The sequence below is a fragment of the Coregonus lavaretus genome, assembly GCF_964263955.1.
Source record: "Coregonus lavaretus genome assembly, chromosome: 5".
Lineage (NCBI taxonomy): Eukaryota > Metazoa > Chordata > Actinopteri > Salmoniformes > Salmonidae > Coregonus > Coregonus lavaretus.
The window spans coordinates 50,195,105-50,210,506 of NC_139992.1; positions in this window are offsets into that span (position 1 = coordinate 50,195,105).

Here is a 15,402-nt window from a genome sequence, read left to right on the forward strand (position 1 = left end):
GATGACGCCTGTACCAAAACTCAATGTGAGTGGTCCACAATGTGGTTAAAATTTTATTTTATTTTATATTATTGTATCATTGTATCATTATCACTTTAATACATTTTTCTAGTCGGTATTGACTTCTTCCAAAGGGGTGTGGCTTCAAGCACTGGAAAAGGGAGAGGAGGAGACTGGAGCGGAGCATCCAGTCAGAACAACTGATGCAGAAATCAAATCAAATCAAATTGTATTTGTCACATGCGCCGAATACAGCAGGTGTAGACCTTACCGTGAAATGCTTATTTACAAGCCCTTAACCAACAATGCAGTTTTAAGAAAAATAAGAGTTAAGAAAATATTTACTAAATAAAATATTTACTAAAAAAAATATTTACTAAAAATAAAAATAGATCAGGAGCAAAAATAAAATAACAATAACAAGGCTATATACAGGGGGTACCAGTACTGAGTCAATGTGTTAGTCGATGTAATAACAGTAGGGAGGCTATATACAGGGGGTACCAGTACTGAGTCAATGGGTTAGTCGATGTAATAACAGTAGAGAGGCTATATACAGGGGGTACCAGTACTGAGTCAATGTGTTAGTCGATGTAATAACAGTAGGGAGGCTATATACAGGGGGTACCGGTACTGAGTCAATGTGTAGGGGTACAGGTTAGTGCAGGTAATAACAGTAGGGAGGCTATATACAGGGGGTACCAGTACTGAGTCAATGTGTGGGGGTACAGGTTAGTCCAGGTAATAACAGTAGGGAGGCTATATACAGGGGGTACCGGTACTGAGTCAATGTGTGGGGGTACAGATTAGTCCAGGTAATTGAGGAAATATGTATATGTAGGTAGGGGTAAGGTGACTATGCATAGATAATAAACAGCGAAATCCCCATCAACAGACATGTGATAGTAATCCCTTTTACCTAGCCTTGTCTAATGACATCACTGATGCCCATGGAGCTGGGTGTCCATTTGTAAAGTATGATTCAGTTCCAAATCATTTTGGTGTTCAGGTGAAAAATTATCAACTGACTGACTCACACTTACAACACGCCATTAGCCTGGTCCCAGATCAGTTTGTGCGTGCCAACTCTGTGGTCATATAGCAAACGTAACAATACCCATAGGAACTGGCACCAGGCTGCCATATACTCACCTTACGACAGCTTTCTTAGACTATATATGAACAGAATCGTGAGACATTGTTAGCCACTTCCCAATGAAGAAGCTAGCTAATCACTAGATGGCCCGTTGCTATTCTCTTCTCTTCCGTTATCTGGGCATTGAAGTGTAGGTCCCAAAAGTGTAGGTCCCAAATGGCACCCTATTCACGCTTTAGTGCACTACTTTTGACCGGGGTGCCATTCGGGATGCAACCACGGACTTCATTAGAGCTTTGAGAGCAATCCATGTGGATCTCCACTGCTAGCCCTTAGCTTCAGCCGCTAAAGCTAGGGAAATGGTAATTACCTTCTCATTCGTGTTTAGTTTTCAGGAGCCACCCAACACATTCTTGGCCTCCGTGTCTCTCCCTGTCTCTCTCTGTCTCTCCACTGAGCCCTCGCTTACCTGCTCTGCCTGAGCAATATAGAAGCTAGCACAGCTTTTTCCTTCCCCAAGCACATAACATTCTAGAAGCACATTACATTCTAGAAGCACAGAAAATTCAAAAAGCACGTAACATTCTAGATACACAGAACGTTCTAGAGGCACCTTCTATCTGCATGGCTGTCCCAATTATCTCTCCTTCCTCCCAAAGTGTGTACTTGTTTCAGATTTGTAGGAAGTAGTGAATGAGTGCACACTTCAGGACAAAGGAGATCCTATCGGGACACATCCTATCGGGACACATCCTCTCAATAGCTCAAGCCATTTCCCTTCCACAAGGCCTGGGCCATGTCTCAATAGTCTAACATAGCTTTTATTTTCCTCCACTGATCTGAAGGGACATAACAGGTGAAAGCCCCATGGTGGAAATCCATATATCCAGTCCTTTCACCTATCAGTGGCATGAAGGAGACAAGAAAGAGGAACCATGCTATGAGCCATGTTTTTTTTTTTTTTTTTTGGGGGGGGGGGGGGGGGGGGGGGGGTTTGTGTGTGTGTCTGCGTGTGTGTGTGTCTGCGTGTGTGTGTGTGTGTGTTTTTGTATTCCTTTATTTATTTATTTAAAAATATATATATTATTATTATTAATTTTTTGGGAAGATGGCGCCGACAGACATGGCAGCTCTGCTTCTAGCAATTTATTTTTACAAGCATTTCGCTACACCCGCAATAACATCTGCTAAATATGTGTTTGTGACCAATAACTGTCACGCCCTGGCTCTGGGGACTCTCGTATGTTGAGCCAGGGTGTTAATTTCTAGGTTTTGTAATTCTATGTTGGCCAGGGTGGCTCCCAATCAGAGACGGCTGTAGCTCGTTGTCTCTGATTGGGAGCCATACTTAGGTAGCCGTTAGGCATTCATTTGGTGTGGTTTCTTGTTCCGTGTTGGTTGGTGTATGTAACCAGGGACGTCACGTTATCGTTTTGTTCGTGTGATCATTATTTAATAAATATGTTCGCATTCCACGCTGCGCCTTGGTCCTCTGTTCCCGACGATCTTGACAATAACATTTTATTTTATTTTATTTGCTAGAGTATTGAGATACAGCCCAGGTCAAAGTGGTTGGTAAAATAGGAGTCCTTTGCACTTGCCTGTCTGAAAAAGATGGAAACTCATCAGATCCCCAAAAGTCTATGTACCTACAGTCATCACAGAGGTGACGATGAAGACAATGTGAGCCGTTCAGAATTGAGAGAGCTCACATTGTGTCGATGGCCATTTAAATTCCTGTGTGTCATCCTCTGAGCGATTTTTTAATCATCCGGTTGACAACATAATTTATCAGCAAAAACAACAGCCTCGGAAAATACACACAACAGATTGTCTGTTCAGCGCTCTAGCTCAGAGAGAGCTGAAAGACAGTGGCTTCATCCCAAATGGTACCCTATTCCCTTTATAGTGCACTACTTTTGACCAGGACCCTATAAGGCTTAATGACTCTGGTCATAAGTAGTGTACTTTCTAGGAAATAGGGGGCCATTTAAGACGCAGCAGTGGCAACAGTTCAGGAAGGATGGCAGTGAGGGGGAGCCGAAGCAGGAACATCAAGAAGGCTCTAAAAGAGGAAATGGAGACTGTCGCCTCGAATCCTACGCTTGCTGTGTCAAAGCTCTGTTGTATTGTGGATGGGGATTGGGAACAAAGTGATGGTTCTGTTTTCGTTCTAGCGTCCTTTGGGCAACAAGTAGTTCAAGTCACAACTGGGTAAGACACATGGGAAATAGTTAGTAGCTAGAGCGAATTAGGGAAGAAAGTAAATAAGAAAAATCTATGAACCTGTGTGTAACTGTCTCTGTCTGTCTGTCAATCTGACTGTCTGCATTCCTGTCTGGCTGTCTGTCTGCCTGTCTATTTGCCTGTCTGTCTGCCTGTCTACTTGCCTGGCTTGAATTCATCTGCTGTAAGGCCATGCACCTGCTCCTCAGAAGTCTGTCCAAGGTCTGATCAGGGGTTTAACGCTGCATCTGCAAGTCCATCAAACTCATACCTTACCATTAAAGAGAATATGTCCTCAGTCAACTTACCTGGTAAAATAAGGGGAAATAAATAAATAATTGGCAGACATCAAAATAGTCATTCAAGAGATCCCCCCCATTTTAACACATTGAGATATTGGACGTATTGTTACTCAGTCTAGAGGTGACCAGTCTAGTTTATTGACCTTTACAAACACATAGACTGGTCATGATATTGTTTTCACCCACTGGCGCTAAAGGGGTTAAAAAGCAGAGCAGGGCCTCCTGGGACTGACTGTGTTTTATTACAGCCTGTGTCTGTGTCTCAGGGAGTAGGAACGCCATGTTACTGTCAGCTCCAGTCATAAAACATCTGGGCCACAGACACCACACTCAGATACACAGTCTTCTGCTGGCTGGAGCTCTGCATCTGTCTGAACAAAAGACGTGTGTGTGTGTGTGTGTGTGTGTGTGTGTGTGTGTGTGTGTGTGTGTGTCTGCGTGTCTGCGTGTGTGGTGTGTGTGTGTCTGCGTGTGTGGTGTGTGTGTGTGTGTCTGCGTGTGTGGTGTGTGTGTGTGTGTGTGTGTGTGTCTGCGTGTGTGTGTCTGCGTGTGTGTGTGTGTGTGTGTGTATGTGTGCGTGTGCGTGTGTGTGTCTGTCTGTGTGTGTGTGTGTGTGTGTGTGTGCGTGTGTGGTGTGTGTGTGTGTATGCGTGTGTGGTGTGTGTGTGTGTGTGTGTGTGTCTGCGTGTGTGGTGTGTGTGTGTGTGTCTGCGTGTGTGTGTGTGTGTGTGTGTGTGTGTGTGTGTGTGTCTGCATGTGTGGTGTGTGTGTGTGTCTGCGTGTGTGGTGTGTGGTGTGTATGTTTGTGTGTGTGTGTGTGTGTGTCTGCATGTGTGTGTGTGTGTGTGTGTGTGTGTGTGGTGTGTGTGTGTGTGTGTGTGTGTGTGTGTGTGTGTGTGTGTGTGTGTGTGTGTGTGTGTGTGTGTGTGTGTGTGTGTGTGTGTGTGTGTGTGCAAGCGTGTGTAGTCTTTGACATCAAACTTAATTCAGTATGAAAAATAAAAAAATAATGGATGCACTCACTAACTGTAAGTCGCTCTGAATAAGAGCGTCATGCTTTCTCAATCAGCTGTAACTGTATGTGCACTCATAAATCAGGTCCTTTCTTGAGTTGGGCTCTGGGATATAACAACCGTTGAGTATCTGATTTTATGGTGGATTGTGGAGGAGGGGGGATGAGTGTGTTGGAGTATGTGAGTATGTGCGTGTGTGTTTGTCCGGCATCTGTTGTGGGGGGGTGGGGATGTTGGGGGGGGTATGGGATGGAGCACGGTAATTATTTGCTAGGATAATAATTGCTTGTCAATAAATGAAATGTAATACAATGGCAATCCGGGTTATATGTTAAAATCCTACGTATGAACTCCCAACATTATTACGCATATTAATTGATAATGATGGAAAATAAGATATGCAAGATATTTGAATAGATATATATTTTTAAATAGTTATATATAGAGGTGACAGCATTGGAAATGCTTTTGGCGGTTAATCTGCTTCTGTTTTGTGCGTGGCACTGTGTGCTGTTTTCGATGGATGGGTCCTGGCCTCTCGGGGGCCTAGGGACCCGGAGGGATGTGGGTGGGATGCCGATCACTGGGATGACGGCTCAACTTGGGATGGGGAGGGGCTTTAGCGGGGGAATTAGTGGAGAACAATTTAAGGGATACTTAGTAGCAATGCAAATATCATGGTACAGCTATATGGACACTCAATCATTACAGGTTTTTTTAATGGTAAATTTACAAACATATATAATGATAAATAGACTTGAAACTTGCATCTCATTATGGTGTATGGTGAAATAAGTATAGCCAGTATAATTGTAATGGCTTAGCTGATAATAACAAAAGAAGAACAATATTTACATGGCTCAAAGAGAAGGAATATAAAATCTGTTGTTTACAGGAAACTCATTCAACAATTCTAGATGAAGTTGCGTGGAAAAAGGAATGGGGGGGCGAAATATACTTCTCCCATGGGCAAAGAAATTCAAAAGGGGTGATGATATTAATTAATAGTAATTTCGATCCGAATGTGCAAATTGTCCAAATAGATACGCAAGGTAGATTGATTATTTTAAATATGTTATTGGACAATAAACAGATATGGCTCATTAACATTTACGGACCAAATAATGATGATCCACACTTCTTTGACAATATATATATAATAAATTATCAACCCTGCAAGCAATTCAAGACAATATTATTATGGTGGGGGATTATAATACTGTTTTAAATAGCTCAATGGACCGTAAAGGAAATCACACCACAAATAATCACCCACATGCTCTTAAAGAAATCGTGAATGTCATGGATACATTAGAACTAGTAGATATATGGAGGCTTAAATATCCTGATCTAGTGAGATATACATGGTGGAGACTCAATCAAGCTAGTCGTCTTGACTTCTTTCTTATCTCATTCTCGTTGGCACCAAAAGTTTAAAAAGTGTTGATAGGGGACAGAATGCGGTCGGACCATCATATAATTTGCATATACATTACTCTTACTGAATTTCCACGTGGGCGAGGATATTGGACATTTTATCAAAGCCTATTGGATGCTAATTTATTTTCAGCTAGGACAAAGGAATTTATAACTGACTTTTTCCGACATAACATACAGTGGGGAAAAAAAGTCAGCCACCAATTGTGCAAGTTCTCCCACTTAAAAAAATGAGAGAGGCCTGTAATTTTCATCATAGGTACACGTCAACTATGACAGACAAAATGAGGATTTTTTTTCTCCAGAAAATCACATTGTAGGATTTTAAATGAATTTATTTGCAAATTATGGTGGAAAATAAGTATTTGGTCACCTACAAACAAGCAAGATTTCTGGCTCTCACAGACCTGTAACTTCTTCTTTAAGAGGCTCCTCTGTCCTCCACTCGTTACCTGTATTAATGGCACCTGTTTGAACTTGTTATCAATATAAAAGACACCTGCCACAACCTCAAACAGTCACACTCCAAACTCCACTATGGCCAAGACCAAAGAGCTGTCAAAGGACACCAGAAACAACATTGTAGACCTGCACCAGGCTGGGAAGACTGAATCTGCAATAGGTAAGCAGCTTGGTTTGAAGAAATCAACTGTGGGAGCAATTATTAGGAAATGGAAGACATACAAGACCACTGATAATCTCCCTCGATCTGGGGCTCCACGCAAGATCTCACCCCGTGGGGTCAAAATGATCACAAGAACGGTGAGCAAAAATCCCAGAACCACACGGGGGGACCTAGTGAATGACCTGCAGAGAGCTGGGACCAAAGTAACAAAGCCTACCATCAGTAACACACTACGCCGCCAGGGACTCAAATCCTGCAGTGCCAGACGTGTCCCCCTGCTTAAGCCAGTACATGTCCAGGCCCGTCTGAAGTTTGCTAGAGTGCATTTGGATGATCCAGAAGAGGATTGGGAGAATGTCATATGGTCAGATGAAACCAAAATATAACTTTTTGGTAAAAACTCAACTCGTCGTGTTTGGAGGACAAAGAATGCTGAGTTGCATCCAAAGAACACCATACCTACTGTGAAGCATGGGGGTGGAAACATCATGCTTTGGGGCTGTTTTTCTGCAAAGGGACCAGGACGACTGATCCGTGTAAAGGAAAGAATGAATGGGGCCATGTATCGTGAGATTTTGAGTGAAAACCTCCTTCCATCAGCAAGGGCATTGAAGATTAAACGTGGCTGAGTCTTTCATCATGACAATGATCCCAAACACACCGCCCGGGCAACGAAGGAGTGGCTTCGTAAGAAGCATTTCAAGGTCCTGGAGTGGCCTAGCCAGTCTCCAGATCTCAACCCCATAGAAAATCTTTGGAGGGAGTTGAAAGTCCGTGTTGCCCAGCGACAGCCCCAAAACATCACTGCTCTAGAGGAGATCTGCATGGAGGAATGGGCCAAAATACCAGCAACAGTGTGTGAAAACCTTGTGAAGACTTACAGAAAACGTTTGACCTGTGTCATTGCCAACAAAGGGTATATAACAAAGTATTGAGAAACTTTTGTTATTGACCAAATACTTATTTTCCACCATAATTTGCAAATAAATTCATTAAAAATCCTACAATGTGATTTTCTGGATTTTTTTTCTCATTTTGTCTGTCATAGTTGACGTGTACCTATGATGAAAATTACAGGCCTCTCTCATCTTTTTAAGTGGGAGAACTTGCACAATTGGTGGCTGACTAAATACTTTTTTCCCCCACTGTATGGGGGATACAATCTTCCCAGCTCTGCAGATTTTGCTACGAAGAGACAGAATCATTAGATCATTTGTTTTGGTACTGTCCATTTGTAGCTTGTTTTTGGACACAGGTCCAGGAATGGCTAAAGGATTGCAATATTTACCTGGAGCTAACCCTGCAGATAACACTACTGGGTGATCTGAAAAGTCATAGTCAATCGATCAATAACATAATAATACTATTAGCAAAAAAAGTTATTTTCAATTCACATTCTGTAGAAACAATGAGAATAGAAAGGTTCGGAACTTTTGTAAGACATCACAGTACAGTTGAAATATATATGGCAAATAGAAATCCTATATGGATGGTGTTAAAAGATAGATGGGAGGTGTTGAATGGAATTGAAGGATGGGACTAATAACAATTAACAACAAACAATAACAAGATAACTAATAATGTAGGCACGCTGTGTCCATAATAAGTGTATGGGTTGTAGGTTGGGAGCTTTTGTGAAGGAGCACAGTTAGAAAGATATGGCATATAGAAGCAAACCGGATGGACATCATGAAAATGATCGGAGAGGTTGAGAGTAGAAGTTCAGGAGAAAGAACAAACAAAATGTAATTACTGTAAAATTGACTGTGTACATAAAATGTAGATAGTGGGTATGGGCTGGAAGTAGAGGCATAGGTGTTGTTGTTCACTAGTTTACTCCAAGTGGGGAAAGGGTGGCGGGGTTGGAAAGTAATAAAGGGGATTATATAAATTTTTTTTTAAGGATATGTATGTGTATGTATGTATGTATGTATGTATGTATGTATGTATGTATGTATGTATGTATGTATGTATATATATATGTATATGTATGTATGTGTGTATGTATGTATGTATGTATATATGTATATATAAAACATGGGGGATTGGAAGTGATGCAGACAATTACATTGATGGAAGTTACAATCTATCTGCAATATTAAGCTGATCTACCCCCAAAAAAAAAAAAAAAAAGAGCGTCTGCTAAATGACGTACATGTAATGTAATGTAAATGTGTGTGTGTGTGCAAGCGTGTGTAGTCTTTGACATCAAACAACATCACTTCCCTGTTATCAGCAGTGAGTCCTGCTTTCAATAAGGAAAGCTTTGCAAAATGGAAAAACACTGGTGATGGACAGACAGAGCAATGCTGAAGCACTGGGCTAAATGGAGTTTCAGAGAGCAGTCGACTCATTCAGGAGACCTTTGATCATAAAACATGGTATGCAAGCTGATCAAGCAATAAAGTCTTATTAACTTAACTTACAATCAGTGTGTGTGTGTGTGTGTGTGTGCGCGTGCGTGTGTCAAGGTGACAATAAAGTTACCCACTGGTGTGACCCAACCAAAGGGCTGTCACTGAGTAGAGGATGTGGTCACTGCAATAGTCATAGATTCCAAGAAGGGGAATAACAGTGTGACTTTGTGATTGATTACAGAAAGCAATTAACAGGATATCATCCGGACAGGAATACAATGTGATGACGTTAACTGAGGATTAATTTATGTGAGAGGAACATTGTTCCAGTGGGGTGTGTTGCTGCAACTAGCTCTCACAGTCTCATGTCAGAATTAGACGTTCATCCATGTTTCTCAAACGTCAAATTTCGAAGTTGTTACAAACATCACATTTCAAAGTGTTTAAGGTTAAGATTTGGCATTTACTCTGGATTTTTAAGGTTAGGTTTAAGTTTAGGCATTAAAGGAAAGATCCACTCAAAACCACTCAATAATTTACAGTGTTACATAATATTTTTTGTGAACAAATGCTTAATTTTGTTGTTATAATAAGGTTGGTAGAACATGTGATAATCGCTGTGGAAATCTGTTGCAGCTCAAGTCGACTACAAAACCCACAATGCAATGCTCTCTTGATGGTCTGGCTGGCTATACACAATAATACCAAAGTCAATATCAGCATGTAAAGCAGCTAGTTAGCTGTAAAAATCGCCTAAACAAACTGCACTATCAATTTAGGAGTCTACAATCTCACCATGTTCAACCTGCAGATCAATGTGCCTCACAGAGTGGAGTCTGACATTCACAACGGCACCATGCAATGTACCCTGGACTGAAGAGGTAGACAAATAGTTGAAATGTGTTAGAACCTCTGTTAAATTACACATTTCTCGAGGTAGGAATATCGCAAAAATATGATCAATGGCTCAATCGAGAGAAGACAACCTCCCGCGTTATGACATCGGCCAGTATTGAAATCTGACATGTATGATAGACGTTTTTGCAATCTAAAAGTCATATTCCTATTATTCTATTTTTTACTTAACACTTATTTTTCTTCAAACTGCATTGTTGGTTAAGGGCTTGTAAGCATTTCACTGTAAGGTCCACCTGTAGTTTTCAGCGCATGTGGCAAATAAAATTTGATTTGATTTGAATACACACAAATCTAAAGTAAAGGAATGGAATTAAGAATATATAAATATTTGGACGAGCAATGTCGGAGCAGCATTGACTAAAATACAGTAGAATAAAATAGAATACAGTATATACAGTGGGGATTTTGCAGGTTTTCCTACTTACAAAGCATGTAGAGGTCTGTCATTTTTATCATAGGTACACTTCAACTGTGAGAGACGGAATCTAAAACCAAAATCCAGAAAATCACATTGTATGATTTTTAAGTAATTAATTTGCATTTTATTGCATGACAAAAGTATTTGATACATCAGAAAAGCAGAACTTAATATTTGGTACAGAAACCTTTGTTTGCAATTACAGAGATCATACGTTTCCTGTAGGTCTTGACCAGGTTTGCACACACTGCAGCAGGGATTTTGGCCCACTCCTCCATACAGACCTTCTCCAGATCCTTCAGGTTTCGGGGCTGTCGCTGGGCAATACGGACTTTCAGCTCCCTCCAAAGATGTTATATTGGGTTCAGGTCTGGAGACTGGCTAGGCCACTCCAGGACCTTGAGATGCTTCTTACGGAGCCACTCCTTAGTTGCCCTGGCTGTGTGTTTCGGGTCGTTGTCATGCTGGAAGACCCAGCCACGACCCATCTTCAATGCTCTTACTGAGGGAAGGAGGTTGTTGGCCAAGATCTCGCAATACATGGCGCCATCCATCCTGCCCTCAATACGGTGCAGTCGTCCTGTCCCCTTTGCAGAAAAGCATCCCCAAAGAATGATGTTTCCACCTCCATGCTTCACGGTTGGGATGGTGTTCTTGGGGTTGTACTCATCCTTCTTCTTCCTCCAAACACGGCGAGTGGAGTTTAGACCAAAAAGCTCTATTTTTGTCTCATCAGACCACATGACCTTCTCCCATTCCTCCTCTGGATCATCCAGATGATCATTGGCAAACTTCAGATGGGCCTGGACATGCGCTGGCTTGAGCAGGGGGACCTTGCGTGCGCTGCAGGATTTTAATCCATGACGGCGTAGTGTGTTACTAATGGTTTTCTTTGAGACTGTGGTCCCAGCTCTCTTCAGGTCATTGACCAGGTCCTGCCGTGTAGTTCTGGGCTGATCCCTCACCTTCCTCATGATCATTGATGCCCCACGAGGTGAGATCTTGCATGGAGCCCCAGACCGAGGGTGATTGACCGTCATCTTGAACTTCTTCCATTTTCTAATAATTGCGCCAACAGTTGTTGCCTTCTCACCAAGCTGCTTGCCTATTGTCCTGTAGCCCATCCCAGCCTTGTGCAGGTCTACAATTTTATCCCTGATGTCCTTACACAGCTCTCTGGTCTTGGCCATTGTGGAGAGGTTGGAGTCTGTTTGATTGAGTGTGTGGACAGGTGTCTTTTATACAGGTAACGAGTTCAAACAGGTGCAGTTAATACAGGTAATGAGTGGAGAACAGGAGGGCTTCTTAAAGAAAAACTAACAGGTCTGTGAGAGCCGGAATTCTTACTGGTTGGTAGGTGATCAAATACTTATGTCATGCAATAAAATGCAAATTCATTACTTAAAAATCATACAATGCGATTTTCTGGATTTTTGTTTTAGATTCCGTCTCTCACAGTTGAAGTGTACCTATGATAAAAATGACAGACCTCTACATGCTTTGTAAGTAGGAAAACCTGCAAAATCGGCAGTGTATCAAATACTTGTTCTCCCCACTGTACATATGAGATGAGTAATGCAAAATATGTAAACATTATTCAAGTGACTGGTGTTCCATTATTAAAGTGGCCAGTGATTTCAAGTCTATGTATATAGGGCAGCAGCCTCTAAGGTGCTAGTGATGGCTATTTAACAGTGTGATGGCCTTGAGATAGAAGCTGTTTTTCAGTCTCTCGGTCCCAGCTTTGATGCACCTGTACTGACCTCGCCTTCTAGATGATAGCGGGGTGAACAGGCAGTGGCTGGGGTGGTTGTTGTCCTTGATTATCTTTTTGGCCTTCCTGTGAAATCGGGTGCTGTAGGTATCCTGGAGGGCAGGTAGTTTGCCCCCGGTGATGCGTTGAGCAGAACGCACCACCCTCTGGAGAGCCCTGCAGTTGCGAGCGGTGCAGTTGCCATACCAGGCGGTGATACAGCCCGACAGGATGCTCTCAATTGTGCATCTGTAAAAGTTTGTGAGGGTTTTAGGTGCCAAGCCAAATTTCTTCAGCCTCCTGAGGTTGAAGAGGCACTGTTGCACCTTCTTCACCACACTGTCTGTGTGGGTGGACCATTTCAGATTGTCAGTGATGTGTACGCTGAGGAACTTGAAGCTTTCCACCTTCTCCACTGTGGTCCCGTCGATGTGGATAGGGGTGCGCTCCCTCTGCTGTTTCCTGAAGTCCACGATCAGCTCCTTTGTTTTGTTGACGTTGAGTGAGAGGTTATTTTCCTGGCACCACACTCCCAGGGCCCTCACCTCCTCCCTGTAGGCTGACTCGTCATTGTTGGTGATCAGGCCTACTACTGTTGTGTCGTCTGAAAACTTGATGATTGAGTTGGAGGCGTGCTTGGCCACGCAGTCATGGGCGAACAGGGAGTACAGGAGGGGGCTGAGCACGCATCCTTGTGGGGTCCCTGTGTTGAGGATCAGCGAAGTGGAGGTGTTGTTTCCTACCTTCACCACCTGGGGCGGCCCATCTGGAAGTCCGGGACCCAGTTGCACAGGGTGGGGTTCAGACCCAGGGCCCCAACCTTAATGACGAGCTTGGAGGGTACTATGGTGTTGAATGTAGAGCTATAGTCAATGAACAGCATTCTTACATAGGTATTCCTCTTGTCCAGATGTGATAGAGCAGTGTGCAGTGTGATGGCGATTGCATTGTCTGTGGATCTATTGGGGCGGTAAGCAAATTGAAGTGGGTCTAGGGTGTCAGGTAAGATAGAGGTGATATGATCCTTAACTAGTCTCTCAAAGCACTTCATGATGACAGAAGTGAGTGCTATGGGGCGATAGTGATATAGTGATATATAATGATATATGTATACACACACACAATGAGTGTACACACAGACACACACATACACTCTCCCTCTCACACACACACACGCACTCTCTCTTTCACACACACACACACACACACACATTAGACACGGTGGTGCCTTAGCAGTAGGCCAAGCCCCTAGACCCGCCACACCTGTTAGTGTCCACCATCTGCCCTGGTCCCAGTGATAAGCGTGAGAGTGTCTCTCTCCAGTGTTGACTTTCTTTCTCACTCCCATGATAACACCCCTCTCTATCACTGACCTCACCCCGTCCTCCCCTCCATTCCACAAGACAGACAGACAGACACAGCACAGACTGCTGCTCAGGTTTTCCTTCTGTCCCACCAGACTACGACTGCATTCCAAATGGGACCCTGGTCCCTATGGATCCTGGTCAAAACGCAGTTATGTAGACTCATGAACACTCACTGTAACATTTGAGTCACAAGCTGTCACGGTACTGATGTGGATGTGGTGGTGAAGTCAGGCGCAGGACACAGCGGATAAGTCAAAACAACTTTACTGAAGTATTTGAACAATATACAAAAATAAATGGCCTCGAAACAACGGAGGCGAACTGATACGCGAAATGCGTAAAACACTCAGAAACAAAATACCGAACCTCACAACAAAACGACAGGCGGACAATAACACACAACTACAAAACATAACACAGGGAAACGTATAGGTGACATAATCAGGACAGAATACGAAACAGGTGCACTAAACTAGACATGACCAAACAAACATCGAAAACATCAAACGGTGGCAGCTAGTACTCCGGGGACGACGAACGCCGAAGCCTGCCCGAACAAGGAGGAGGAGCAGCCTCGGCGGTATTCGTGACAGTACCCCCCCCTTGACTCGCGGCCCCAGCCGTGCGCCGACCCCGGCCTCGGGGACGGCCAGGAGGACGCGGAGCAGGGCGCGTGGGATGGTTACGGTGGAACTCCGTCAGGAGGGAGGGATCTAAGATGTCCCTCCTAGGCACCCAGCACCGTTCCTCCGGACCGTACCCCTCCCACTCCACGAGATATTGTAGACCCCCCATCCGACGTCTCGAATCCACGATGGACCGGACTGAGTACGCCGGAGCCCCCTCGATGTCCAGTGGGGGTGGAGGAGTCTCTCTTATCTCACTGTCCTGGAGTGGACCAGCTACCACCGGCCTGAGGAGAGACACATGGAATGAGGGGTTAATGTGATAATCATTAGGCAGTTGTAACTTGTAGCATACCTCGTTCAATCTCCTCAGGACTTTAAATGGCCCCACAAACCGCAGACCCAGCTTCCGGCAAGGCAGGCGAAGGGGCAGGTTTCGAGTCGAGAGCCAGACTCGATCTCCAGGTGCGTACACTGGACACTCACTGCGGTGGAGATCGGCGCTCGCCTTCTGTCTACGGATAGCCCGCTGCAGATGGACGTGTGCAGCGTTCCACGTCTCCTCCGAGCGCCGAAACCACTCATCCACCGCAGGAGCCTCGATCTGGCTCTGATGCCATGGTGCCAGAACCGGCTGATACCCTAACACACACTGGAAAGGGGTCAGGTTAGTAGAGGAGTGGCGAAGAGAGTTCTGGGCAATCCCTGCCCAAGGGATATAACCCGACCACTCCTCCTGCCGGTCCTGGCAATACGATCTCAGAAACCTACCCACATCCTGGTTCACTCTCTCCACCTGCCCATTACTCTCAGGGTGAAAACCCGAGGTAAGGCTAACCGAGACCCCCAAACGTTCCATGAACGCCCTCCAGACTCTAGAGGTGAATTGGGGACCTCGATCGGACACTATATCCTCGGGAACCCCGTAGTGCCGGAAGACGTGGGTAAACAAAGCCTCAGCGGTCTGTAGGGCAGTAGGGAGACCCGGCATTGGGATGAGACGACAGGCCTTAGAGAACCGATCCACAACGACCAGAATAGTGGTATTCCCCTGGGAGGGGGGTAGGTCAGTGACAAAGTCTACCGAGAGGTGAGACCACGGCCGTTGTGGAACGGGCAGGGGCTGTAACTTCCCCCTGGGCAGGTGTCTAGGCACCTTACACTGGGCGCACACTGAGCAGGAGGAGACATAAACCCTCACGTCCCTAGCCAATGTTGGCCACCAGTACTTAACACTAAGGCAGTGCACTGTCCGGCCAATACC